General features: G+C 40.1%; 1 protein-coding gene and 1 long non-coding RNA gene across 2 annotated transcripts in view; both read right to left on the bottom strand.

Annotated features, from left to right (window-relative positions):
* MOSMO (modulator of smoothened) overlaps positions 1–27,835 on the bottom strand; it is a 72,615-nt gene that overhangs the window by 19,139 nt on the left and 25,641 nt on the right. The window lies entirely within an intron of this gene.
* Positions 9,800–11,134, bottom strand: LOC138429136 (uncharacterized). Its single transcript, XR_011252699.1, has 2 exons — positions 11,018–11,134; positions 9,800–10,004 (listed from the first exon to the last, which is right to left on the bottom strand). It is a non-coding gene; the product is annotated as an uncharacterized lncRNA (long non-coding RNA).

Raw genomic sequence — 27,835 nt, 5'->3', positions numbered from 1 at the left:
ATTGATTTATTGAATCCTTAACGAGTCTTTTGGAGAAGGCGATGGCACCCCACTCCAGTACTCTTGCCTGGAAAACCCCAGGGACAGGGGAGCCTGGTGGGCTGCAGTCCATGGGGTCTTGAAGAGTCGGACACAACTGAGCAACTTCACTTTCACTTTTCCCTTTCATGCATTGGAGAAGGAAATGGCAACCTACTCCAGTGTTCTTGCCTAGAGAATCCCAGGGATGGGGGAGCCTGGTGGGTGGCTGTCTATGGGGTCGCACAGAGTCGGACACGACTAAAGCGACTTAGCAGCAGCAAGGTGTCTTTAAACAGAAACACGAAACTAGGTAATGAATTGACTGGTTGATGAAATGTGACCATAGGCTCACAGTAACCTAACCCTTAGGGGACAGTGATCCACTATTCACTAATCCAGCGTTTGGAGTGACTTTACAGAACATAACTACCAAATGAGAATTAAATCAAAGTGTAAAAAAAAAAAAAAGGCACAGGAGTTATATTAACCAGAGTCCATTAAAAACAGAGAAATAAAGTCCTCAACAGGGGTCGTGTCCTTTTAGTTCTCCTGTGCATTCAAATTCCACATCCCTGACCTTTCTACTTTTCACGTGGTGATAACAGAGCTGTCTGGACTTTTCTAAACTTAAGTTTTTCTTCACAAGGCCCCAAATAAAAGAATTAAAGAAATCAAAACAAATTACTACTGACAACCTAGGTTCATTCAACAAGATTGAAGATTTTATTATGAAAATGACATCTTGGTCAGCTTGAACCTGAACCAATATATTAGCCACTAGACATATTTGGTTATTAAGAACCTGAAATACATCATAACATTTTTTAAACACTAACCAAAAATCTTTTTAAATTTAAGAAATGCAGAGGGCAGACAAATTGTTATTTTCAGGATCCAATAACTATTCACTTTTGTTGTTGTTGAGTCACTAAGTCACGTCTGACTCTTTGCGACTCAGTGGACTATAGCATGCCATGCCCCTGATTCTACTATCTTCTGGAGTTTGCTCAGATTCATGTCCATTGAGGCAGTGAAGCTAACTATCTTATCCTCTGCTGCCCCCTTTTCCTTTTGCCTTCAATCTTTCCCAGTATCAGAGTCTTTTCCAGTGAGTCAGCTTGTCGCATCAGGTGGCCAAAGTATTGGAGCTTCAGCTTCAGCATTAGTCCTTTTAATGAATATTAAGGACTGATTTCCTTTAGGATGGACTGGTTGGATCTCCTTGCAGGCCAAAGGAGTCCCAAGAGTCTTCTCCAGCATCACAATTCAAAAACATCAATTCTTTGGCACTCAGCCTTCTTTACGGTCTAATTCTCACAACCATACACGACTACTGGAAAAATAGCTTTGACTATATGGACCTTTGTTGGCAAAGTGATGTCTCTGCTTTTTAATATGTTTTCTAGGTTGGTCACAGTTTTCCTTGCAAGGAGCAAGCATCTTTTAATTTCATGGCTGCAGTCACTGTCTGCAGTGATTTTGGAGCCCAGGAAAAGAAAATTGGTCACTGTTTCCACTTTCTCCCCTTCTAATTGCCATGATATGGTGGGACCACATGCTATGATCTTAGTTTTATTTTAATCTTTTTAAATTATGAAAGTATGATAATACATTTATAGGAGACTTGGAAGATACAGAACAAGGTTACATATAGTTCCACTATATATTACAATTGCTTTTAAGTAGATAAATTAAGATTTTTAGTTGGAATTTCAATAACAAACTCTCAAAAATTAATAGAAGCAATATACAGAGAAGTAGAAGGATACAGTTGATGTGAAAAGCACTGTGAACCAATTCAACATAATTAACACTTATACAATCTTCGCACAACAGCAGGATACACATTCTACTCAAGTACCCACAGACTGTAAACTAGGAGACACTGGATCATATCCAGGGACATAAAACAAGGTGCAAAAATTTCATGGTCTAAAGGTACTGACTGGGAAAGGAGTATGTCAAGGCTGTATATTGTCACCCTACTGATTTAACCTATATGAAGAGTACATCATGTGAAATGCCAGGCTGGATGAAGCACAAGCTGGAATCAAGATTGCCGGAAGAAATATCAATAACCTCAAATATGCAGATGACACTACCCTTATGGCAGAAAGCAAAGAGGAACTATAGAGCCTCTTGATGAAGGTGAAAGGAGAGTAAAAAAGTTGGCTTAAAACTCAACATTCAAAAAACTAAGATTATGGCACCTGGTCCCACCACTTCATGGCACATAGATGAGGAAACAATGGAAACAGTGACAGACTTCATTTTCTTGGGCTTCAAAATCACAGCAGATGGTGACTGCAGCCATGAAAGTAAAAGATGCTTGCTCCGTGGAAGAAAAGCTATGACAAACCTAGAGAACATATTAAAAAGCAGAGACACTACCTGGCCGACAAAGGTCCATATAGTCAAAGCTATGGTTTTTTCAGTAGTCATGTATGGATGTGAGAGTTGGACCATAAAGAAAGCTGAGTGCTGAAGAATTGATGCTTTTGAACTGTGGTGTTGGAGAAGACTCTTGAGAGTCCCTTGGACTGCAAGGAGATCCAACCAGTCCATCCTAAAGGAAATCAGTCCTGAATATTCATTGGAAGGACTGATGCTGAAGCTGAAGCTCTGAAGTATTGGAATTCTCCAATCAGTTCCACCTGATGTGAAGAACTGGCTCATTGGCAAAGACTGATGCTGGGAAAGATTGAAGGCAGGAGGAGAAGGGGATGACAGAGGGTAAGATGGCTGATGACACCACCGACTTGATGGACATGAGTTTGAACAAGCTCTGGGAGTTGGTGACGGACAGGGAAGCCTGGTGTGCTGCAGTTCATGGGATTGCAAAAAGTCGGACATGACTGAGCAACTGAACTGAACTGAGAAAGATACTGAAATCATAGAGTCAGTTCTCTTATCATCATGGAATTATGTTAGAGATCAATATCAAAAGATATTTGAAAATAACCCGCATATTTTCAAGTCAATGTGACATTTACCAAGAGAATTTTTGACTTAGTTATTCAAAGCCTTAATTTAGACTGAAAAAAATAGAGGGTAATTGCAGAGAAGAAAGCATTTAAGTGAGAAATTAGTATCAAAATGAGAAATTAATATTAAAAATAATTTAAACAATATCCCATGCATTTGGAAATTAAATATCCAATTTAAGTAACGGGTGTATCTAAGAAGTCATAATAAGGAAAATTAGGAAATATCTGTAAAAGAATAAAAATGAAGAGAATTTACCAGAATTTGCTGCATGTAGCTGAAACTGCTCAATGCAATTAAATATAATATGGAGTCTTGAATACGGTATGAAAACAAGTAATGGACATGAGCATAATATTTTGTGAAATTTGAACAAAACTTGTACTTTAGTTAGTAATACTGTATCACCTGTTAACTACTTTTCTTTTTTATAACATAGTATTTCTCTATATTCTCAGAATTGCATTAGAAGTTTCAAGCCTCATTCCATTTTTTAAAATCACTAAGATTATAAATTCTCTAGATTTTTAGCAGTAATACTAGATACTAAAATATATGGAACTACATCAAAATTTTGAGTGAACATTTATTAGAAATCTAGCATTCTATTCACACTAAGTCAAAAAAGTGGAATCAAAATGTCATAAAATTTGTTAGCTAAGCAAAATTTCATAAACGTTGTAAAATATATGTTATACATATTATACACACACACACAAACAAGCTTTTCTACTAGGCTTGAGAAAGAACAAAAATAAAGATATGGAGAGATCTGAAAACATAAATGAGAACACAATGTAAAATAGGAAAAGTGAAACAAATTAGATAAAAATAAAAGATCATCATATAGTCTAGTTGTTTTTAAACATGGCTGCTCATCAGAAACATACCTGGAGGCATCTGTATTTTTCAAAAAATTTCAAGATAATTCTGTTATGCATCTGGATTTTAAATGGTGATAACAAGTTTTTCTATTAAAGGAAGTTTTAGTGATATACAATTCTACTATGTTGAAGAATCATGATACAGTGGTATTAAGTGAACAATACTTACGTTATCACAATAGTAAAAGATGTTTATCAGTTGTCACAATCAATAGCCACACAAAAAATAAAAGATAATTACAATTTCCATAATCACAGAAAACTAACCAATCTGATCACATGGACCACAACCTTGTCTAGCTCAATGAAACTATGAGCCATGCCGTGTAGGGCCACCCAAGATGGACTGGTCATAGTGGAAAGTTCTGACAAAATGTGGTCCACTGGAGAAGGGAATGGCAAACCAACTCAGTATTCTTGCCTTGAGAACTCCATGAACAGTATGAAAAGGCAAAAAGATAGGACATTGAAAGATAACTCCACAGGTCGGTAGGTGCCCAATATGCTCCTGGAGATCAGTGGAGAAATAACTCCAGAAAGAAAGAAGAGATGGAGCCAAAGCAAAAACACCACCCAGCTGTGGATGTGACTGGTGATGGAAGTAAATTCCTATGCTGTAAAGAGCAATATTGCAAAGGAACCTGGAACGTCAGGTCCATGAATCAAGGCAAATTGAAGTGGTCAAACAGGAGATGGCAAGATTGAATGTTGACATTTTAGGAATCAGTGAACTAAAATGGACTGGAATGGGTGAATTTAACTCAGATGACCATTATATCTACTACTGTGGGCAAGAATCCATTAGAACAAATGGAGCAGCCATCATAGTCAACAGCAGCCATCATAGTCAACAGAAGAGTCTGAAATGCAGTACTTGGATGCAATCTCAAAAACGACAGAATGATCTCTATTTGTTTCCAAGGCAAACCATTCAGTATCACAGTAATCCAAGTCTATGCCCAGACCAGTAATGCTAAAGAAGCTGAAGTTGAATGGTTCTGTGAAGATGTACAAAACCTTCTAGAACTAACACCCAAAAAGATATCCATTTTATTACAGGGGACTGCAAGCAAAAGTAGGAAGTCAAGAAACACCTGGAGGAACAGGAAAATTTGGCCTTGGAGTACAGAATGATGCAGGGCAAAGGCTAACAAGAGTTTGCCAAGAGAACGCACTGGTCATAGCAAACATCCTCTTCCAACAACACAAGAGAAGACTCTATACATGGACATCACCAGATGGTTAATACCAAAATCAGATTGATTATATTCTTTGCAGCCAAAGATGGAGAAGCTCTATACAGTCAGCAAAAACAAGACAGGGAGCTGATTGTGGCTCAGATCATGAACTCCTTATTGCCAAATTCAGACTTAAATTGAAGAAAGTAGGGAAAACCATTAGACATGCATGACCTAAATCAAATCCCTTACAATTATACAGTGGAAGCGACAAATAGATTCAAGAGATTCGATCTGATAGACAGAGTGCCTGAAGAACTATGGATGGAGGTTCGTGACATTGTATAGGAGGCAGGGATGAAGACCATCCGCAAGAAAAAGAAATGCAAAAAGGCAAAATGGCTGTCTGAGGAGCCCTTACCAATAGCTGTGAAAAGAAGAGAAGTGAAGGCAAAGGAGAAAAGGAAAGATATACCCACTTGAATGCAGAGTTCCAAAGAATAGCAAGGAGAGATAAGAAAGCCTTCCTCAGTGATCAGTGCAACGAAATAGAGGAAAACAATAGAATGGGAAAGACTAGAGATCTCTTGAAGAAAATTAGAGATACCAAGGGAAAATTTCATGCAAAGCTGGGCACAATAAAGGACAGAAATGGTATGGACCTAACAGAAGCAGATGATATTAAGAGGTGGCAAGAATATAAAGAAGAACTGTACAAAAAAGATCTTCACGACCCAGATAATCATGATGGTGTGTTCACTCACATACAGCCAGACATCCTGGAATGAGAAATCAAGTGGGCCTCAGGCAGGAAGCATCACTACAAACAAAACTAGTGGAGGTGATGAAATTCCAGTTGAGCTATTTAAAATCCTGAAAGATGATGCTGCGAAAGTGCTGCACTCAATATGCCAGCAAATTTAGAAAACTCAGGAGTGGCCACAGGACTGGAAAAGGTCAGTTTTCATTCCAATCCCAAAGAAAGGCAATGTCAAAGAATGCTCAAACTACCACACAATTGCACTCATCTCACACGCTAGTAATGTTTAAAAGTCTCCAAGCCAGGCTTCAGCAATACGTGAACCATGAACTTCCAGATGTTCAAGGTTTTAGAAAAGGCAGAGGAACCAGAGATCAAATTGCCAACATCCGCTGGATCATGGAAAAAGCAAGAGAGTTCCAGAAAAACATCTATTTCTGCTTTATTGACTATGCCAAAGCTTTTGACTGTGTGGATCACAACAAACTGTAGAAAATTCTTCAAGAGATGGGAATACTAGACCAGCTGACCTACCTCTTGAGAAATCTGTATGCAGGTCAGGAAGCAACAGTTAGAACTGGACATGGAACAACAGACTGGTTCCAAATAGGAAAAGAAATACGTCAAAGCTGTATACTGTCACCCTGCTTATTTAACTTATATGCAGAGTACATCAAGGGAAACGCTGGGCAGGATGAAGCACAAGTTGGAATCAAGACCGCTGGGAGAAATACCAATAACCTCAGACATGTAGATGACACCACCCTTATGGCAAAAAGTGAAGACCAACTAAAGAGCCTCTTGATGAAAGTGAAAGAGGAGAGTGAAAAAGTTGACTTAAAACAACATTCAGAAAACTGAGATCATGGCATCTGGTCCCATCACTTCATGGCAAATAGATGGGGAAACAATGGAAACAGTGACAGACTTCATTTTTTTGGGCTCCAAAATCACTGCAGATGGTGATTGCAGCCATGAATTTAAAAGATGCTTGTTACTTGGAAAAAAGTTATGACCAACCTAGATAGCAGGTTGAAAAGCAGAGACATTGCTTTGCCAACAAAGGTCCATACAGTTAAAGCTATCCTTTTTCCAGTAGTCAGGTATGGATGTGAGAGTTGGACTATAAAGAAATCTGAGCGCCGAAGAATTGATGCTTTTGAACTGTGGTGTTGGAGAAGACTCTTGAGAGTCCTTTGGACTGCAAGGAGATCCAATCAGTCCATCCTAAAGGAAATCGGTCCTGAATATTCATTGGAAGGACTGATGCTGAAGCTGAAGCTCCAATACTTTGGCCACCTGATGCAAAGAAGTGACTCACTGGAAAAGACCCTGACACTGGGAAAGACTGAAGGTGGGAGGAGAAGGGGACAACAGAGGATGAGACGGGTGGATCATATCACCAACTCAGTGGAGATGAGTCTGAGTAAACTCTGGGAGTTGGTGATGGACGGGAGGCCTGGGGTGCTACAGTCCATGGGGTCCCAAAGAGTCAGACATGACTGAGCAACTAAAAGGAACTGAATTACAATTACAAGCTATAATGGAAACATGATTAACCTAAGAATATAAAATAATTACATGCAATATGGGGGGTTAAGTAGAATGATATAGTTATCTCAGTGTTTTTGAATGTTGAATTTCAAGCCAGCTTTTTCACTCTTCTCTTTCACCCTTGTCAAGAGGCTCTTTAGTTCCTCTTCACTTTCTGCCACTGAAGTGATATCATCTGTATATCGGAGTTGTTGATCATTTCTCCCAGCAGTCTTGATTCCAGCTTGTAATTCACTCAGTTCAGCATTTTGCATACTGTACTCTGCATGTAGGGCTTCCCAGTAAAGAACCTGCCTGCCAATGCAGGAGACATAAGAGATGCAGGTTCGATCCCTGGGTCTGGAAGATCCCCTGGAGGATGGCATGGCAACTCACTCCAGTATTCTTGCCCAGAGAACTCCATGGTCAGAGAAGCCTGGTGGGCTACAGTCCACAGGATCACAAAGAGTCGGACATGACTGAAGTGACTTAGCATACACACACTCTGTATGTAAGTAAACAGGGTGACAATATACAGCCTTCTCATACTCTTTTCCCAATTGTGAACCAGTCCATTCTAACTGCTGCTTCTTGACCCACATACAGGTTTCTCAGGAGACAGGTAAGGTGGTCTGGTACTCCCATCTAAGAATTTTCCAGTTTGTTGTGATCCACACAGTTAAAGGTTTTAGTGTAGTCAGTGAAGCAGATTTTTTTTCTGGAATTCCTTTGCTTTGTCCATAATCCAATGAATGTTGGCAACTGGATCTCTAGTTCTTCAGCCTTTTTGAAACATAGCTTGTATGTATCTGGAAGTTCTTGGTTCACATACTATTGAAACCTACCTTGAAGGATTTTGAGTATAACCTAGTTAGCATGTGAAATAAGTATCATTGTATGGTAGTTTGAATATTCTTTGGCACTGCCCTTCTTTGGGACTGGAATGAAAACTGACCTCCAATCCTGGCCACGGCTGAGTTCCAAATTTGCTGACGTGTTAAATGCAGCACCTTAGCAGCATTATCTTTTGGAGTTTAAGTAGCTCAGCTAGAATTCCATCACCCCCATTAGCTTTGTTCATAGTGATGCTTCCTAAGGCCCACTTGACTTCACATGACAGGATGTCCGGCTCTAAGTGAGTAAGCACACCATCTTGGCCATCCGAGTCATTAAGACCTGTTTTGTATTGTTCTTCTGTGTATTATTGCCAACTCTTGTTAATCTTTTCTGCTTCTGTTAGGTCTTTACCGTTTCTGTCCTTTATTATGCCCATCCTTTCCTGAAATGTTCCCTTGGTATCTCTCATTTTCAAGAGATCTCTAGTCTTTCTCATTTTATTGTTTCCTCTGTTTCTTTCATTGTTCAATTAAGAAAGCCTTCTTATATCGCCTTGCTGTTCTCTGGAATTCTGCATTCAGTCGGGTATATCTTTCCCTTTCTCCTTTGCCTTTTGCTTCTCTTTTCTCAGCAATTTGTAAAGCCTCCGCAGACAACCACTTTGACTTCCTGCATTTCTTTTTCTTTGGGATGGTTTTGGTCACTGCCTCCTGTACAATGCTACAAACCTCTGTTCATAGATCTTCAGGCACTCTACCAGGTCTAATCCCTTGAGTCTATTTGTCGCCTTCACAGTATAATCATGAGGGATTTGATTTAGGTCATACCTGAATGGCCTGGTAGTTTTCCCTGCTTTCTTCAATTTAAGTTTGAATTTTGCAAAAAGGAGCTCTTGATCTGAGCCACAGTCAGCACCAGGTCTTATTGTTGCTGACTGTATAGCACTTCTCCATCTTTGGCTGTAAAGAATATAATCAATCTGATTTTGGTACTGACCATCTGGTGATGTCCAGGTGTTGGGTCAACTCTTATGTTGCTGGAAAGGGTTGTTTGCTATAAGCAATGTGTTCTCACTCTTGCCATTTCCTGCTTGACCATGTCCAATTTACCTTGATTCATGTACCTAACAGTCCAGATTCCAATGCAATACTGTTCTTTACAGCACTGGACTTTAGTTTCACCACCCGATACATCCACAACTGAGCATCATTCCTGCTTTGGCCCAGCTGTTTCATTCTTACTGGAGCTCTTAGAAATTGCCCTCCACTCTTCCCCAGTAGCACACTGGACACTTTCCAACCTGGGTCGGGAGTGGGGGGCACATTTTCCAGTGTCGTATTTTTTTGCCTCTTTTTACTATTCACGGGGTTCCCATGGCAAGAATACTGGAGTGGGTTGTCATTTCCTTCTCCAGCGGACCACATTTTTTGTCAGAACTCTTCACTATGACCTGTATGTCTTGGGTGGCCCTGCAGGGCAAGGCTCATAGCTTCACTGAGCTATGCAAGGCCCTTCATCATGACTAGGCTGTGAGCCATGAAGTGGATTGTTTTTTGTCAGTTACCAAATATTATACTACCCACCAATGACCACAGCCAACATTAGAGAATTCAATACAATTTATTTATAACATCTTATGGGAAAACACAAATGAACAATGAGCTTTTTGGCCAATCCAATACAAATATCATGGGAGATCTAGTCCAAATATTGTTCTTCTGGGAATCCTCTGGTGGTCCAGTGGTTATGACTTGGAGGTTTCACTGCTGTGGCCTGGGTTTAATCTCTGGCCAGGGATCTAAGATCCTGAAAGCCACAAGGGGGGATAAAAAATACGAAAACAAATCAAATACTATTCTTCTTATGCCTTCCCACTCTGGTAAAGTGTCATGAGAAACTATGCTGCATTTTTCTCAAATACCCAAACTTCACACTATGAATTAACTACAGATGATAGACAGAATCTTGACTGTGTGATAAGAGGTTACAGTAAACACCAGATTCTTTCCTTTCACTTAGTTATATTATTGCTATTAAACATAAGTTCATCAGATAATGCAGATTAACTTGTTAAGCTGTTTGAAAGCTATCCTTATTTAACATGAGGGCCAGTGAAGGGCAGCACAGGATACTGGCTAATAGTATAGTAAGCCATAGTAAGTCTGTTTGGGGTACTGTCACTTACTAGCTCTGCAGCTTTGGACAAGTAACTTATCCTATCTCACTTTCTTCATCTGTAAAATGGAGATGATAAAGAGTACCTATCTTACAGGCTGCTGCTGCTACTGCTAAGTCACTTCAGTCATGTCTGACTCTGTGCAACCCCATAGACAGCAGCCCACCAGGCTCCCCCGTTCCTGGGATTCTCCAGGCAAGAACAATGGAGTGGGGTGCCATTCCCTTCTCCAATGCATGAAAGTGAAAAGTGAAAGTGAAGTCGCTCAGTCGTGTCTGACTCTTAGCGACCCCATGGACTGCAGCCCACCAGGCTCCTCCGTCCATGGGCTTCTCTAGGCAAGAGTACTGGAGTCGGGTGCCATTGCCTTCTCTGATCTTACAGGCTACTGCAGATTAAATGAGTTTAATATTATAAAAAGCTTAGAACAATGTGTGATACACAGAAGTGCTTAATAAATTAGTTATTAACACTGAGAAAACGTTTCATACAAACAAGACACTTCTAGCTGCCTAACTTGGGGAATAGGTAACTAAACCCTTTCAAGGGGTTACATTCTATACAATTATTTTTATTTTTATTATTTTTATTTTTTATACAACTATTTTTAGACAATTGATATTTCAGAATTTCTCAGACCTACCTCAACTGAATACATATTTGAGGCAATCGAGGCATCTTAGGCTATCTCCTCATTGTAAATAGAGATCTTCTATTATCTACATGGGCTTCCCAGGTGGCTCAGTGGTAAAGCATCTGCCTGCCAATGCAAGAGACTCAGGTTCAATCCCTGGGTGAGGAAGATCCTTTGAGGGAGGAACTGACAACCCACTCAGTATTCCTGCCTGGAGAATCCCATGGACAGAGAAGCCTGGCAGGCTACAGTCTATGGGGTTGCAAAGAGTCAGACATGAACGATTAAGTGATTGAGCAGGCATGCATGCACACATTAATACAAGGTTGCTAAAAGTATTTAGTAAGTTAAATAGAGTATAAACAGCATAGTGCCTAGGTGTTCCTCCCACTTAGTTTCAACTGATTCCTACGTACCCAAATCTAGAGAAAGCTGAGCAGATTGGTTTCCTTTGCCCTGAGCAAGGGCCCTACATTTACTTGGTAACTTCTGGTGCCCAGGTAAAAATAAAGACCCTCCATGTGTAAAATGACAAGCACCATATGAATTGTGATCAAAGTCCATAAAAACTTGAGTATGGAGAAAATGAATGTAATTATGAATGAAAATTATACAGGAACTATCTTTTGAGTTGAAAGGCAAATTTTAAATACTTATAAAATACTCTGTATATGCAGTTTATTATTCCATGAAGTGAGATAGGTTAAAAGCATTAAAAAAAGTTGTAAGTAAATCTCCAGATGACAGAGTCATGATGAATTATCAAGAGAAGAAACATGCTTTTAGGATTATTTCTTACTTTGAAAACTGTCAGGTCCACCAGTCAGAAGCCTAATGCTGCTTGGGCATGCATGTTTAGTCGCTCAGTGGTATCCAACTCTTTGTGATCCTTTAGACTGTATCCTGGAGAAGGCAATGGCAGCCCACTCCAGTACTCTTGCCTGGAGAATTCCAGGGACGGGGGAGCCTGGTGGGCAGCCGTCTCTGGGGTCGCACAGAGTAGGACACGACTGAAGCAACTTAGCAGCAGTAGCAGACTGTATCCGGCCAGTCTCCTCTGTCCATGGAATTTTTCAGCCAAGGATACTGGAGTGGGTTGCCATTCTCTCCTTCAGGGTATCTTCCTGACCAGGGACTGAACCCACATCTCCTGTGTCTGAGTGTGTCTTTACGCAATGAAGCCCAATGCTCCTCAGTTCAGTTTTGTCGCTCAGTCGTGTCTGACTCTTTGCGACCCCATGAATTGCAGCACGCCAGGCCTCCCTGTCCATCACCAACTCCCAGAGTTCATTCAGACTCACGTCCATAGAGTCAGTGATGCCATCCAGCTATCTCATCCTCTGTCGTCCCCTTCTCCTCCTGTCCCCAATCCCTCCCAGCATCAGAGTCTTTTCCAATGTGTCAACTCTTCACATGAGGTGGCCAAAGTACTGGAGTTTCAGCTTCAACATCATTCCTTCCAAAGAAATCCCAGGGCTGATCTCCTTCAGAATGGACTGGTTGTATCTCCTTGCAGTCCAAGGGACTCTCAAGAGTCTTCTCCAACACCACAGTTCAAAAGCATCAATTCTTCAGCGCTCAGCCTTCTTCACAGTCCAACTCTCACATCCATACATGACTACTGGAAAAGCCACAGCCTTGACTAGACGGACCTTTGGTTGGCAAAGTAATGTCTCTGCTCTTCAATATGCTATCTAGGTTGGTCATAACTTTTCTTCCAAGGAGAATGCTCCTCAGAGGGGCTTAAATTTCTCCTTGGTGAGTCTGTTGCATCTCCCAGAGCAGCCGTTTTGGACCTTTCCATTCTTCTCAAATTCTCTTATGCCTGGCCAGAGTAGATAAACTTTCTTTTCACTTAAAGGTAAAAAAAAACCCGAGGTCATGTAAATGAAGCAACCACATTTGTCCTCGTTTTCACCTGAAAACATCTTTGAAGCTCAGTGCATAATGTCAGAATTTCTCTATACTACCTCTTCCTGTGTGTTTTTGTTATTGTTGCTGTTGTTTTAAGAGCTTAAGAGTAATTTTCATAGTGATCTTTTAATTGATGTATAGTTGATATAACTTCCTATTTCTTTGAAAGGAGATGAACTCCTCCCTCCCAAAGCTTTGCTGTTGTTCAGTCACCCTGTCCTGTCTAACTCTGCAACCCCATGGACTGCAGCATGCCAGGCTTCCTGTCCATCACCATCTCCCAGAGCTTGCTCAAACTCATGTCCATTGAGTCAGGGATGCCATCCAACCATCTTGTCCTCTGTTGTCCCCTTCTCCTCCTGCCCTCAATCTTTCCCAGCATCAGGGTCTTTTCTAATAGTCAGATCTTCACATCAGGTGGCTGAAGTATTGAAGCTTCAGCATCAGTCCTTCCAATGAATATTCAGGGTTGATTTCCTTTAGGATTGACTGGTTTGATCTCCTTGCAGTCCAAGGGCCTCTCAAGAGTCTTCTCCAACATCATAGTTCAAAAGCATCAATTTTCTGGCATTCAGCCTTCTTTCTGGTCCAACTTGCACATCCATACATTACTAGTGGAAAAACCATAGCTTTGACCAGACAGACCTTTGTCGGCAAAAGAATGTCTCTGCTTTTTAATACCCTGCCTAGGTTTGTCATAGCTTTACTGCGGGGGAAGACCCGTGAAGGGTTAAGTCTTGGGAGCTGCTCAGCAGGTATGCAGAGCCCTAGGACATGTTCCTAAGCTCCCTGTCCCGCCACCCTCAAGAATTTTTATAGCCCTTAAGGCTCCAAGATGTTTGGTTTCGGCAACATTTCCTAGAAGATAGATTATCTTATTATGTACACAATGGTAAGGGTCTGGTGATTGTATCTTGAGATTAAAAACAACCTTGTGAATGTCATAAGTCACGTACTTTACCCTATATATACTGCAGCACAATAAAGCAAGGTATCAGCCATTTTGGGCTGATCCTCTCAACCCCATCTTTTGTCTCTCTCTTATTTTTCTTAGCGGGGACGCTCCGTTCTCTCCCTGTGCAGGTGCGACTCTTGCTTGTGCTGGCCGCGGCACTTTACTTCCAAGGAGCAAGCATCTTTTAAGTTTGGGGCTGCAGTCACCATCTGCAGTAATTTTGGATCCCAAGAAGTCTGTCACTGTTTCCATTGTTTTCCCATCTATTTGCCAGGAAGTGATGGGACCAGATACCATGATCTTAGTTTTCTGAATGTTGAGTTTTAAGCCAGCTTTTTTACTCTCCTCTTTGACCTTCATCAAGAGGCTCTTTAGTTCCTCTGCTTTCTGCGATAAGGGTGGTGTCATCTGTATATCTGAGGTTATTGGTATTTCTCCTGGCAGCAATCTTGATTCCAGCTTGTGCTTCATCCAGCCTGACATTTTGCATGAGGTACTCTGCATATAAATTAAATAAGCAGGGTGACAATATACAGCCTTGATGTACTCCTTTCCCAATTTTGAGCCAGTCCGTTGTTCCATGTCTATTTCAAACTGTTGCTTCTTGACATGCATACAGGTTTCTCAGGAGGCAGGTAAAGTGGTCTGGTATTCCCATCTCTTTAAGCTTAACCTTTACCTGATTTCCCTCCCACCCTTTCTTTTGACTTCAGCTGCCTCCTGGACCAGAGTGTCTTAGTATTTAACCATATCAGCATCTCTTTAATGGTGTATGTATGCATCTTGGGGGGTGTAGAGGGGGTTTGCTGTCATTGTTCTTTAGTTGCTAAGTGATGTCTGACTCTTTGGAGACCCCATGGACTGTAGCCCGCCAGGCTCCTCTGTCCATGGGATTTCCCAGGCAAAAAATACTGGCGTGGGTTGCCATATCCTTCTCCAGGGGATCTTCCTGACCCGGGGATCAGACCCACGTCTCCTGCATTGGCAGGTGGACTCTTTACTGCTGAGCCATCAGGAAAGTACGAGGAGAGGGTACTTGTTTTAAAATGCTGATTACAGTATACTAACACATATATATGGAATTTAGGAAGATGGCAATGACGACCCTGTATGCAAGACAGGGAAAGAGACACAGATGTGTATAACGGACTTTTGGACTCAGAGGGAGAGGGAGAGGGTGGGATGATTTGGGAGAATGACATTCTAACATGTATACTATCATGTGAATTGAATCTCCAGTCTATGTCTGACGCAGGATGCAGCATGCTTGGGGCTGGTGCATGGGGATGACCCAGAAAGTTGTTATGGGGAGGGAGGTGGGAGGGGGGTTCATGTTTGGGAATGCATGTAAGAATTAAAGATTTTAAAATTTAAAAAAAAAAAAAAGTGAATAAATAACACCTGGATTTCTATTAAATATTTAGCTTGTCTGGAAGAGAAAACAAAAAAAAAATAAAAAAATAAAAATAAAATAAAATGCTGATTATCTGGTTGTCAGACCTACTGAATCAGATTCTCCTTATATGGCACATTTTAAAGAAAATCCTCTTTTTTTTGGCCATGAGGCAAGTGGAATCTTAGCTCCCTGACCAGGGAACAATGGATCAAATCCGTACCCCCTGCAGTCGAAGTGCAGAGTCTTAACCACCGGACCACCAGGGAAGTCCCAGTAAAATCTCTTGTTGTGCTTATGCACACTAAAATTTGATAACTGTCTTAGACTATGGATCTTTCTTCTCTCTACAAATGTAATGTTTATGTTTTTAAATAAAAAACAAAACAAACTATACTTCTTTTAAATGACTATTCAGATTGCAGACTGCCACACTGTCTCTCTTCATTTGAAAAATTAGTCATTTATTTTTAGTTGCGCCCTCTCTAGTTGCAATGAGCCAGAGCTACTCTTTTCTACAGTACACAGGCTTCTCACTGCAGTGGCTTCCTTGTTGTGGAGGACAGGCTCTAGGCACACGAGTGGACTCCAGTAGATGCAGCACATGGGCTTAGTAGTTGTGGCTGCAGGCTCAAGAGTGAGCAGGCTCCAGTAGTTGGAGAATATGGGCTTAGGTGCGCTGAGCCTTGTGGAATCCTCCCAGACCAGGCATCAAACCCTCATCCCCTGCACTGGCAGGATTCTTATTCACTGTACCACCACTTCTCTTCCTTTAGCTCTGGGAGGTGGGGAGGAGGGGTGATTTATCTCATTAACTCATTCCTCACACCCCCTGTAACATGATTTTCACTTAATTGCTCTATGTAGGTTGTTCTTTCCAAGATCATTCTTGTCCTCTCAGTTCTAAATCCAAAGATCTTCTCCAGTCCTCATTTTCTTTAGCTTTTCTGTAGCTTGTGACACTGGCAGCTCTTTCTTCCTGGCTCTGTCTTTGCCATCCTGAAACCATACTCCTGGTGTTCTCCTGTCTCTGGGGCTGCCTCTTCTGTTTAGTTGCATCTTCCCCCTTAAATGTGGTAAATCCCAAACCCCTTAATTCTTTACAGAATTTTAGCCTCATCTTCTACCTGCTTGGGTGTCTTACTGTTACTTCAGACACACAATGCATGTAAGAGGTAACTTCCTGATTTTCCGGTTTTCTTCATTCATTCAAATATTTACGGCCCATCACTATATATGCTAGTCACTATCCTAAGTATCGGACATAAAAAGTTGTAAAAGGAGATGAATGCAGACACTCTTAATAATGAAACTGTCACTGCTTCAATCACCATTTTGGAAATCATGAAACTATTCTGTTGCTTGCCTCATTCTGTCCTTTCTAATATATTAAAAATTATTCTTTCTTTTCAATTTTTGTTTGTTTCTCCCATTTATACTACTATCATCCATATCTAGATCTTCTACTATTGAAATTACTCCAATAACTAGTCTCTCTTCTTCTAGTCCCTCCTATTTCATTTATTCACCATATATTTACTAAATGTCTTCTGTGGGCAAGGCACTCTTCTGGGTACTGGGATACAGCAGTAAGGCAAAGAACATCCCTTTTTTCATGAAGAATATATCCTGGTAGAGGGAGAAAGGGAAAAAAAAAAAGAATTGTAGATAGTCACAAATGTCACTACAATACTGGAAAATTATATGGGGTTAGGGGTTAAAGAAGAAGAGGAAGCAAATCTAAGATTCTCAGAGTGGTTAGGGAAGGCCTCTGTGAAAAGCTGGTATCTGGCTTAGATCCTATCACATTACTGATTAATTTTCTCAAAACACCACTTTCATGTTATCTCTCTGCTAATTGTTCTTTTTGCTTTCATTGTAAATGCAATCATTACCTTCTTAATTTTTACAGGCTATCTACTAATTATAAAACAAAGGCCAAAATTCCTACCTAGCCTTCCAATTTAATTTTGTAAAAATCTACAGATTCTGCTTCAACTCAAAGTTACTGAGTGCTGAATAGGATATATCTGTCATTGTATTTTTTTCCCTTCAAAAAATACCCAACTGAATGCATATTCCCAACAAGTATTATCATGTCCTTTTTACAAATAAAAAGGAAAGAAACCTGACTAAGATCATTCAGCTAGTGATAGGACTGGCCCACAGGTAATAATAAAAGCTGCTGTTTATTAACACTTCTGTGCCAAACTATGTGTTAAGGGACTTACTTGTCTTTTTTATTCCTTATCACTGAGAGAGGCATTATTATGATTAGGAAATTAATATGATTAGGTGTTGATTTAATTATTAGGAAACTGAAGCTTAGAGAAGCATAAGTAATCTGCCTAAATCACTAGTGGTCAAAATAGGATTAAAACTGAGACATGTCTGATTTAAAAGTCTATTAGACAACTATGCTTAATCAATTCAATGTCATGTGGAAAACTCCATCCCTGGATCAACATAATGATCTCCTTTTCCCACATCTCCACTTACTCTGCTGAACTCTACTAGGGAAAAATATATAACCAGAAGACTGGGATCATTAAAAAAAATCTATGTCCCATAGGCCCAGCTAGGCCCTCATTATGACCTAGAAATCTTCCTGCTTTTCTACTCAGCTCACTCTCTCCTCCCACTCTCTACAGTGGCTATCTCAACCTTTTCCACTCTCCTAAAACTTCCAACCTTATCATCCCCTTTTCATTCCTAACAAATGATACCTTCCATTACACTGCAAAGAAAATATAAGCCACTGGAAGTAAACTCCCTCAAATTTTTACCATCATATCTAGAAATTAACTTCATCTGCTTGATCCTTACTTCCTTTCCTTTTGTCACAAAGGAAACTGTACCTTGTCTCCTGAAGTCTGTCCCTCTGCTATGCTGTCTACCACTCTGCTTTGTACCATCAGGATCCTTACTCAGATGGGAATTCCTTCTCAGACTTTCCTGGTAGCCCAGTGGTTAAGAATCCTCCTGCCAATGCAGGGGACATGGGTTTGATCCCTGGTTGGGGAAGATTCCACATGCCTGTGTGCCACAACTACTAAAGTCCGCAAGCCTAGAGCTCATTTTCTGCAACAAGAGAAGCCCCCACTCGCCAAAACTAGAAAGAAGCCCCCACTCACCACAACTAGAGAAAGCCTGTGTGCAGCAACGAAGACCTAGTGCAGCAAAAAATAAATAAGAATTCCTTCTCTTTGAAGCATTTTCAACTCCTCCCTTTCTACTGACTCCTTATTACCATCAAGATAAGCTCAACTCTTCTCCAGCTAAAACTGACCCACCCCAGACCCCACATTCTTTTCTATTTAACTTACCTCCCTCTCCCTTCCACAGGCAAAATTCCATCTCCATGGCTATCTTACTTCACCTACTAGTCATTTCTCAACCCACTATAGATGAGGCTCCTACTCTACCACTTCACTAAAATGTTTCACCAAGGCTATTAAAAATCTCTTTAAAACTAATTTAACTTTACTTTGGTAACACTGCTGACCATTTCTTTCTTCTTGAAGGCTCTTTCTCCCCAAGATCAAGATCTTTTTCCACAAAATCAAATTTTCTTTTGGTTTTCCTCTTAAATCTAGCACATGGACACATGAAACTACACAGGTGATAAAACTGTGCAGAACTTATTAATACATAAACAGAAGTGACTACAAGTAAAAATAAGGAAATACAGATAAGATCTGTGGAACACATCAATGTCAATAATCTAGTTGTGATATGATACTACAGTTTTGCAAAAATGTAGATATAGAATAGGAATAGACTAGGAATAGAAATGAACTTCTTCAACCTGATAAATATCATACATGTATATTATAAACATAACACTAGGATATATGTACATATATCAGTGTTAGCATACTTAATGGAGAAAGACTGAATGAATGTTTCTGCATAAGATCAGGAATAAGACAAGGATATCTATTCTTGCTGCTTCTATTCAGCACTGTTTAGCTAAGGCAACTGGGCAAGAAAAATAAATTTGTGGAAATACTATTAGAATAAATGACTGTAAAAAGATTGAAGGATATAATATCAATATATAAAAGTTGTGTTCCCATATACTAGTAATGAACAATCTGAAAATTAAGAAGGTAATGATTGCATTTACAGTAACAGCAAAAAGAACAAAACACTAAGGAACAAACTTAACAAAACAAATGGTTAACTTCTGGTTTCTAGACCTGTATGTACGGAACTTAGACGTTGTCACTCTTGCCCACAGAACAAGAAAGTGACAAACTCAATGTCAACAACTTTTCTTAGATCCATCAGAGAATTGGGGACGCAGGACGACGACAACTATTGAAGCCCAAGTGCCTAGAGTTCATGCTCCACGGCTAGAAGACCACCACAAGAAGCCTGGCACTGCAACTACAGAAAAGCTGGAGCAGCAATGAAGACCCAGCGCAGCCAAAAATAAATAAAATAAAAACCCCTGAAACAGAAATGAAGACTGTCTCTGATGGGCTCATCAATACAGTAGACACAGCTGAAGAAAGAATCAGCAAGCTGGAAATGTCTATAGAAAATGCTTGAACTGCAAGGAGAAAAGAGAATGAAAAAGATAGAATATCTAAGAGCTGTGAGACAATGACAAAAGATATAACATAGAATAGTGAGAACACAGAAGGAGAAGAAAGAGAAAAAGGAACAAAAGAAACATCTGAAGTAATGGCCAAGAATTTCCCAAAATTAGTGACAAGTGGCAACCATAGATATAGGAAACTCAGAAAATCAAGCAGGATAAGTATCAAAAAACATACAAGAGTCTTCCTTGGTGGTCCAGTGGTTAAGAATCCGCTTTCCAAGGCAGGGGATGCAGGTTCGATCCCTTGTCAGAGAACTAAGAGCCACATGCCATGTGGCAACTAAGCCCCCACACCACAATGGCTGAAGCCTAGGAACTCTACAGCCTCTGCTCTGCAGCTAGCAAAGTCCTGGCATAACCCAGCACAGACAAAAGGGAAAAAAAAAAGAGAGAGAAAGAAAACAGTTCGTGCAAAGTAATAACAGAAACAATGTAGTCAGTGAAGTGAATGACAGTGATGTTGCAAGGAGGAACTGGGAATTTAATACTCTATAATAAGGGCAGAAGGAGAAGGGGACAACAGAAGATGAGATGGCTGGATGGCATCACCGACTCGATGGACGTGAGTTTGAGTGAACTCCGAGAGATGGTGATGGACAGGGAGGTAAGGCATGCTGTGATTCATAGGGTTGCAAAGAGCTGGACACGACTGAGCGACTGAACTAAACTGAACTGGATTAGCTACAAACTTGAGGTCAGCCGCTAAAAAATTTTTTTAACTATAACTCTTTTACACTGAACACTACAAAATGTTGCTGAAATTAACAAAGTTTTAAATAGATAGTAAGATATCCAGAGATCAAATTGCCAACATCCGCTGGATCATCGAAAAATCAAGAGTTCCAGAAAAACATCTATTTCTGCTTTATTGACTATGCCAAAGCCTTTAACTGTGTGGATCACAATAAACTGTGGAAAATTCTGAAAGATATGGGAATACCAGACCACCTGACATGCCTCTTGAGAAACCTATATGCAGGTCAGGAAGCAACAGTTAGAACTGGACATGGAACAACAGACTGGTTCCAAATAGGAAAAGGAGTACGTCAAGGCTGTATATTGTCACCCTGCTTATTTAACTTATATGCAGAGTACGTCATGAGAAATGCTGGGCTGGAAGAAGCACAAGCTGGAATCAAGATTGCCGGGAGAAATATCAATAACCTCAGATATGCAGATGACACCACCATTATGGCAGAAAGTGAAGAGGAACTATAAAGCCTCTTGATGAAAGTGAAAGAGGAGAGTGAAAAAGTTGGCTTAAAGCTCAACATTCAGAAAATGAAGATCATGGCATCTGGTCCCATCACTTCATGGGAAACAGATGGGGAAATGGTGGAAACAGTGTCACTTTATTTTTGGGGGCTCCAAAATCACTGCAAATGGTGACTGCAGCCATGAAATTGAAAGATGCTTACTCCTTGGAAGAAAAGTTATGACCAACCTAGATAGCATATTCAAAAGCAGAGATATTACTTTGCCAACAGAGGTCCGTCTGGTCAAGGCTATGGTTTTTCCTGTGGTCATGTACGGATGTGAGAGTTGCACTGTGAAGAAAGCTGAGTGCTGAAGAATTGATGCTTTTGAACTGTGGTGTTGGAGAAGACTCTTGAGAGTCCTTTGGACTGCAAGGAGATACAACCAGTCCATTCTGAAGGAGACCAGCCCTGGGATTTCTTTGGAAGGAATGATGCTGAAGCTGAAACTCCAGTACTTTGGCCACCTCATGTGAAGAGTTGACTCACTGGAAAAGACTCTGATGCTGGGAGGGATTGGGGGCAGGAGGAGAAGGGGACGACAGAGGACGAGATGGCTGGATGGCATCACTGACTCGATGGACGCGAGTCTGAGTGAACTCCAGGAATTGGTGATGGACAGGGAGGCCTGGCGTGCTGCGATTCATGGGGTCGCAAAGAGTCGGACATGACTGAGTGACTGAACTGAAGATATCCCATACCCATGGATTGGAAGACTTACTAGATAATAGTTCCCCAACTGATTTATAGATTCAATGTGCTCTTTATCATAATCCCCAATGGGTTTTTTGTTTTCTGTTGTAACAATCAACAAGATGACCCTAAAATTTATATGGAAATATAAGGGACTTACAAATGGTCACAAACATCTTGAAAAAGAACAAAGTTCAAAGATACACTTCTTGACTTCAAAATTTACTATAAAACTACAGTAATCAAGACTGTAACAATGGCACAAGGACAGACAGAGATCAATGGAGTAGAACTGAGAGTCCCAAAATAAACACTCACATTTATGGCCAATTGATTTTTAACAACAGTGCCAAGACTATTCAGGGAAGAAAGAATAGTCTTTTCAACAAGTGGTGATGGGACATATGTGAAAAAATAAATGCAGACTCTTGCTTCACACCATTTACAAAAATTAACTCAAAATTGAAAAGAAATCTGAATGTAACAGTTAAATCTCTGAGATGAAAACTTAGGAAAAGACCTTCATGACAGTGGATTCTTAGATATGACATCAAAAGCACAAGCAATAAAACAAACAGTAGATAGAATGGACTTCAAAGTTAAAAACATCTGTGCATCAAAGGATTCCATGAAGAAAGTGAAAAGATAACCCACAGGACAGAGGAAAATATTTTCAAGTCATATGTCTAATAATTATCTTTTATAACTCAATAATAAAAAGAATTCAATATAAAAATGGGCAGAGGATCAGACATTTTTCCAAAGACAGAATAGAAATGGCCAAAAGTGTATGAAAAGTGCTTACCATTATTAGTCATCAGGGAAATGGAAATCAAAAGCACAATGAGAAACTAGTTCATATCCACTAGGATGGCTATAATCAAAAACACAAGTAACAAGTATTGGTGAAATGCAGAGAAATTAGAATCCTCATACATTGTTGGTAGAAAGGTACATTGGTGCCACCACTTTGGAAAACAGCCTGTCAGTTCCACATAAAGTTGAAGATATGATCAAGTAATTTCACTCCTAGGAAAGCAAGAGAACTGAAAACATATGTCCACATAAAAATGTGTATGTTAGTGTTCATAGCAGCATCATTCATAATAGGCACAAAAAGTAGAAATAACCCAAATGCTCATCAATTGATGAATTACTGAACAAAATGAAGTTTATCTATACAATGGAACATTATTTGGCCATAAAAAGAAACGAAATACTGATACACGTTATGACATTGGATAAACCTTGAAAACATACTAAGGGAAAGAAGCCAGTCACAAAACGGTTATATGATTCCATTTACATAAAACTTGCAGAATAGGTTAAGGCTGGAATATTTGAGGGGGTGGTGATAGTTGAAGGGCAGAGGGTTTCTTTCTGAGGTGACAAAAATGTTCTAAAGCTGACTGGTGATGGTTGTACAACACTGAATTTACTAAAAATTGTACACTTTAAAGGGATGCACTATGTAGCATGTAAAATATCTCAATAAATCTTTTTTTTTTTTTTTTAAGACAGAGATGGAAAAAATAAGCTCTTCATGATCTAGTCCCTATTTCCCCATCATCCTTTGACACTACTCTTCCCTTCAAACTACAGTAATCAGGCACACTGAGCTTTCAGGTTCCCCACATACAACTTTAAATCAAAACAAACTTCTGAGACTTTAAACTTGCTTTTCCTCCTATCTGGAACACTCATACATCCTTCCCTTCTCTGGTCAACTTATTCTTTAGATCAACTTATTCTTTGGATGTCACTCTTCTGTGTTGCTAGCCATTTCTAACATTTCAAGCCTGAGTTAGAGGCACTCCAGTGTGCTCCCACAGCAATATGCCTTTACTACTATTTTAGCACTCTTCTTACTGAATTCCAATTAACTGTTTGTTTGTAGCTTTCACTAAAACTGAGTCTTTATTGCATCTTATCCTAGAGTAGGTAAAAACTACTTTGTAAAGAATGGAATAAACTAAGTCAGAATCACTTCTGTGACCATTTGTCAGCTTAATAGAATACTTAAAAAAAAAGTTCTGAACTGGAAATACTTAATTGTAAACAGAAAGGCACTGGTGCATAATTTGACTAGAAATATGCATCAAATATTCATGTTATGACACTTGAAGCAAGTTTTCAAGTGGAAAAACAGTGACCTGCCTTAGCTGGTTTAGCTTTATACAGACATACATGTTTAACCTGTTTGGAAAAATAAAGTTTTGATTTTCACATACAACTGCATTTAAATCTTTTCCTGCAGAGATGCATGATAGGTTCTGAACCCCAGTGAATAATCAATCTACAGGTAAGTCTGCAAAATAAAAGACCCAAGAGAATAGTGAGGCTCAGAGCACTCTTACCAACTCTGAATCTGGGTGAAGTTTGAGCAGACAGTATGAATTCTGTATGGAGTACAAAGCAACATGGTGACACACTTTGAATAGATTTCTTCTAATATAAGAATGGATATTAGAAACAATTTTGCTAGGAAACATCCCAAACCTGGGGGACTGGGCAGAGAAACATGGGTTTATGGGGAAGGAATCTGAGAAAAAGGTTTTTATAGCCAAACATTAATTTTTGTGTGAAGCTGTTTAACAATCCAGTGATTTCAAAATTTCTATGAGAGGTCCAAATAACTGATGAAAAGCCCTTAAGAACACAATAGCATTTTCTGTCCAGAAGATTTTAGTGTCTAAAATTCAAATCAACTGATTACCAAACTACATTTTGGTGGCACACTGAAAGGAGAGGTAAAAGCTTTAAAACTGGAAAGGAGATTGAAGAAAGGAGAATTTTCCCAAATTGTAAGATCTATGATAATCTATATGACATTAAACTATGTTAGATATTTTCCCCCTAGACAGATAAGGGGCTTCCCTGATGGATCAGACAGGGAAGAATCTGCCTGCGATACAGGAGACCTGACTTTGATCCCTGGGTTGGGAAAATCCCCTGGAGGAGGAAATGGCAACCCATTCTTGTATTCTTGCCAGGAGAGGAACGTGGCGTGCTACAGTCTGCAGGGTTGCAAAGAGTCGGACATGACTGAGCAGCTAAGTATAGACAGGAAAGACCAGAAGACTTTCAATGTCAACTTAATTAAGAAAGAACAGGCAACCCTGTTTCATGTTATGAATCATACACATATCTAACAGCCTTGAGAAAAAATTCTTTTGAACTTGGAAGTATTCAAAATGGTAGGAATTTACACTAAACAATCTGTACTTTGTAACTTTTAAAAACATGAAAGTGAAGTGAGGTCACTCAGTCGTGTCCGACTCTTTGTGACCCCATAGACTGTAGCCTACCAGGCTCCTTTGTCCATAGGATTTTCCAGGCAATAGTACTGGAGTGGATTGCCATTTCCTTCTCCAGGGGATCTTCCCGACCCAGGGCTCAAACCCAGGTCTCCCGCACTGTAGACTGACGCTTTACCGCCTAAGCCACCAGGGAAGTCCTAACATGAGCATCACAGAAAGTGAAAAGGAAGTAATACTCTGATCATACGTACTAATTCACATATATAGTAGTGATGCAATGGTAAATGGAATGTAAATGTAGAACACAAAATATAATTTATCACCTTTGGGAAAATAAAGTTTTAGAAAAAGAAAAATTAAAGGAAATATGACTAAGAAGAGTATATATATGGTGCAATGGCGCAGTCATGTTGCTCTTTGTGGCCTGCCAGGCTCCTCTGCCCACGGAATTTTCCAGGCAAGAAAACTGGCGTGGGTACCATTTCCTAGGGAATATTCCTGACCCAGGGATTGAATCCGAGCTTCTTGCATCTCTTGAATTGGCAGGCAGATTCTTTATCACTAACACCAGCTGGGAAGCCTCAAGAAGATTATATACAACAATGCCTATAAGAAAGAGGTTCAGTATAGTAAAAGGTAATTTAGGACTTCCCTGGTGGTCCACTGGTTAATAATCTACCTGCCAATGCAGGGGACATGAGTTTGATTCCTGCTCTAGGAAGATTCCACATGGTGTGGGGCAACTAAGCTCTACTGACATAACCACAGGGCCCATGAGCCCTAGAGTCGGTGCTCTGCTCTGCAACAAAAGAAACCGCCACAATGAGAAGCCCACACCTTACAACAAGAGAGCAGCTGCTGCTTGCTGCAACTAGAGAAAGCCTGCACACAGCAACAAAGACCCAGTGTAGCCAAAAAGAAAAATAACTTAAAAAAACTTTTTAAAGGGTAATTTGAAAAAGGAAATAGTCATGGATATAGAAAAACTAGTGGTTACCAAAGGGAAGAGGGGAAAATTAGGAGTATGGGATTAAAAACTATATGCTGCCGCTGCTAAATCACTTCAGTCGTGTCCAACTTTGTGCGACCCCATAGACGGCAGAAACTATACGCAGCTATATAAAATAGATAAGCAACAAGGATATACTGTTTGGCACAAGGAATTTTAGCCATTATATTGTAGTAAGTTTTAACAGAGCATATCTATAAAACATTGAATCAATATGCATACACTTGAAAGTAATACTGTTAATCAACTATGCATCAACTTAATGTTATTTTTAGAAATGTTTAAAACACCCTTCTGGGGATTCCCTGGTGGCTCAGTGCTGAAGGGTCCACCTGCCAATGCGGCAGACATGGCTGGTCCGGGAGGATTCTACGTGCTGTGGAACAAATGAATCCATGTGCTGCAAATATTGAGACTATGCTCTGGAGCCCAGGAGCCGCAACTACTGTAGCCCACAAGCCCTAGAGCACTTGCTCTGTGATGGGAAGCCTGAGCACCGCAGCTGAGGGGAGGCCCCCACTCACTAAAGCTGGAGAAGGGCCCAGGCAGCAGTGAAGACCCAAGACAGACAAAAAAGAATGAATAAATAAAATTAATAAAAAAAAGAATGTCTTTTGATGAAGCAGGAAAAATGACCAATTTATTTTAAAAACAAACAAAAACCACCATCTGATATTTACAAAGTATTAATTACGCACTTCTGATATCAGCATCTGCTCTCAATTTTTTTGGCCAAGATGTGTGGCATGACGGATCTTAGTTCCCTGACCAAGGATCAAAGCTGTGGCCCCCTGCATTTGAAGAACAGAGTCTTTACCACTGAACTGCCACAAAAGCCCTGGATTCTCTCTCTTTAAAGACCAGGGTCCAGGGGACTTCCTTGGTGGTCCAATGGTTAAGAATCCGCCTTCTTATGCAGGTGACACAGCTTCCATCCCTGGTCAGGGGACTAAGACCCCACATGCTGTGAGGCAGCTAAGCCCACACCACAACTAAAGAGTTTGCATGCCACAACGAAAGATCCTGCAATCTGCAACTAAGACCTAATGTAGCCAAATAAATAAGATTAAACAAAAAAAGACCAGGGTTCAGCAGCTTATCTATGACACTGATGTGAAAGTGAAAGTGTTAGTTGTTCAGTCGTGTCCAACTCTTTGCCAACCCATGGACTGCAGCCCACCAGGGTCCTCTGCCCGTGAGATTCTTCAGGCAAGAATACTACTGGCGTGGGTTACCATTCCTTTCTCCAGGGGATTTTCCTGACCTAGGGATCGAACTCAGGTCTCCTGCATTGCAGGCAGATTCTTTACCATCTGACTGAGCCACCAGGGATGCCCATGACACTGATGAAATGATTATAATAATAAAAAAAAATCATAACTTCTATTACATAAAGCAATTGAGTAATCACAATAAAGAAAAACTACATTTGTGTGTATGGGTATATATATATGTGCATGTATGTGTTTGGTGTAATGATTATATTCTGAAACAGATAAGGGAAAACTCCAGTAGTTTAACTGATAATAATTTTTATTGATAGTCAACTATATACTTACATTTTCTGTATAAAACGTTTATTTCTTAAGATGAATGGCCACAACTTAGGAAAAGAACTGAAAGAAATTTAATGACATAAAATATGATAGGCTTTAAAAATTGCAACTGCATCCAGATATTCTTCCAGAAAGTTATGGTTAGCTAGCCATACTAAAACTGCTGGAAGCTGTTCTCAGTT

The sequence above is a fragment of the Ovis canadensis genome, chromosome 24, assembly GCF_042477335.2.
Source record: "Ovis canadensis isolate MfBH-ARS-UI-01 breed Bighorn chromosome 24, ARS-UI_OviCan_v2, whole genome shotgun sequence".
Taxonomy (NCBI): domain Eukaryota; kingdom Metazoa; phylum Chordata; class Mammalia; order Artiodactyla; family Bovidae; genus Ovis; species Ovis canadensis.
The sequence above is the reverse complement of the archived record's forward strand: the minus strand, read 5'-3'. Positions and strand labels throughout refer to the sequence as shown.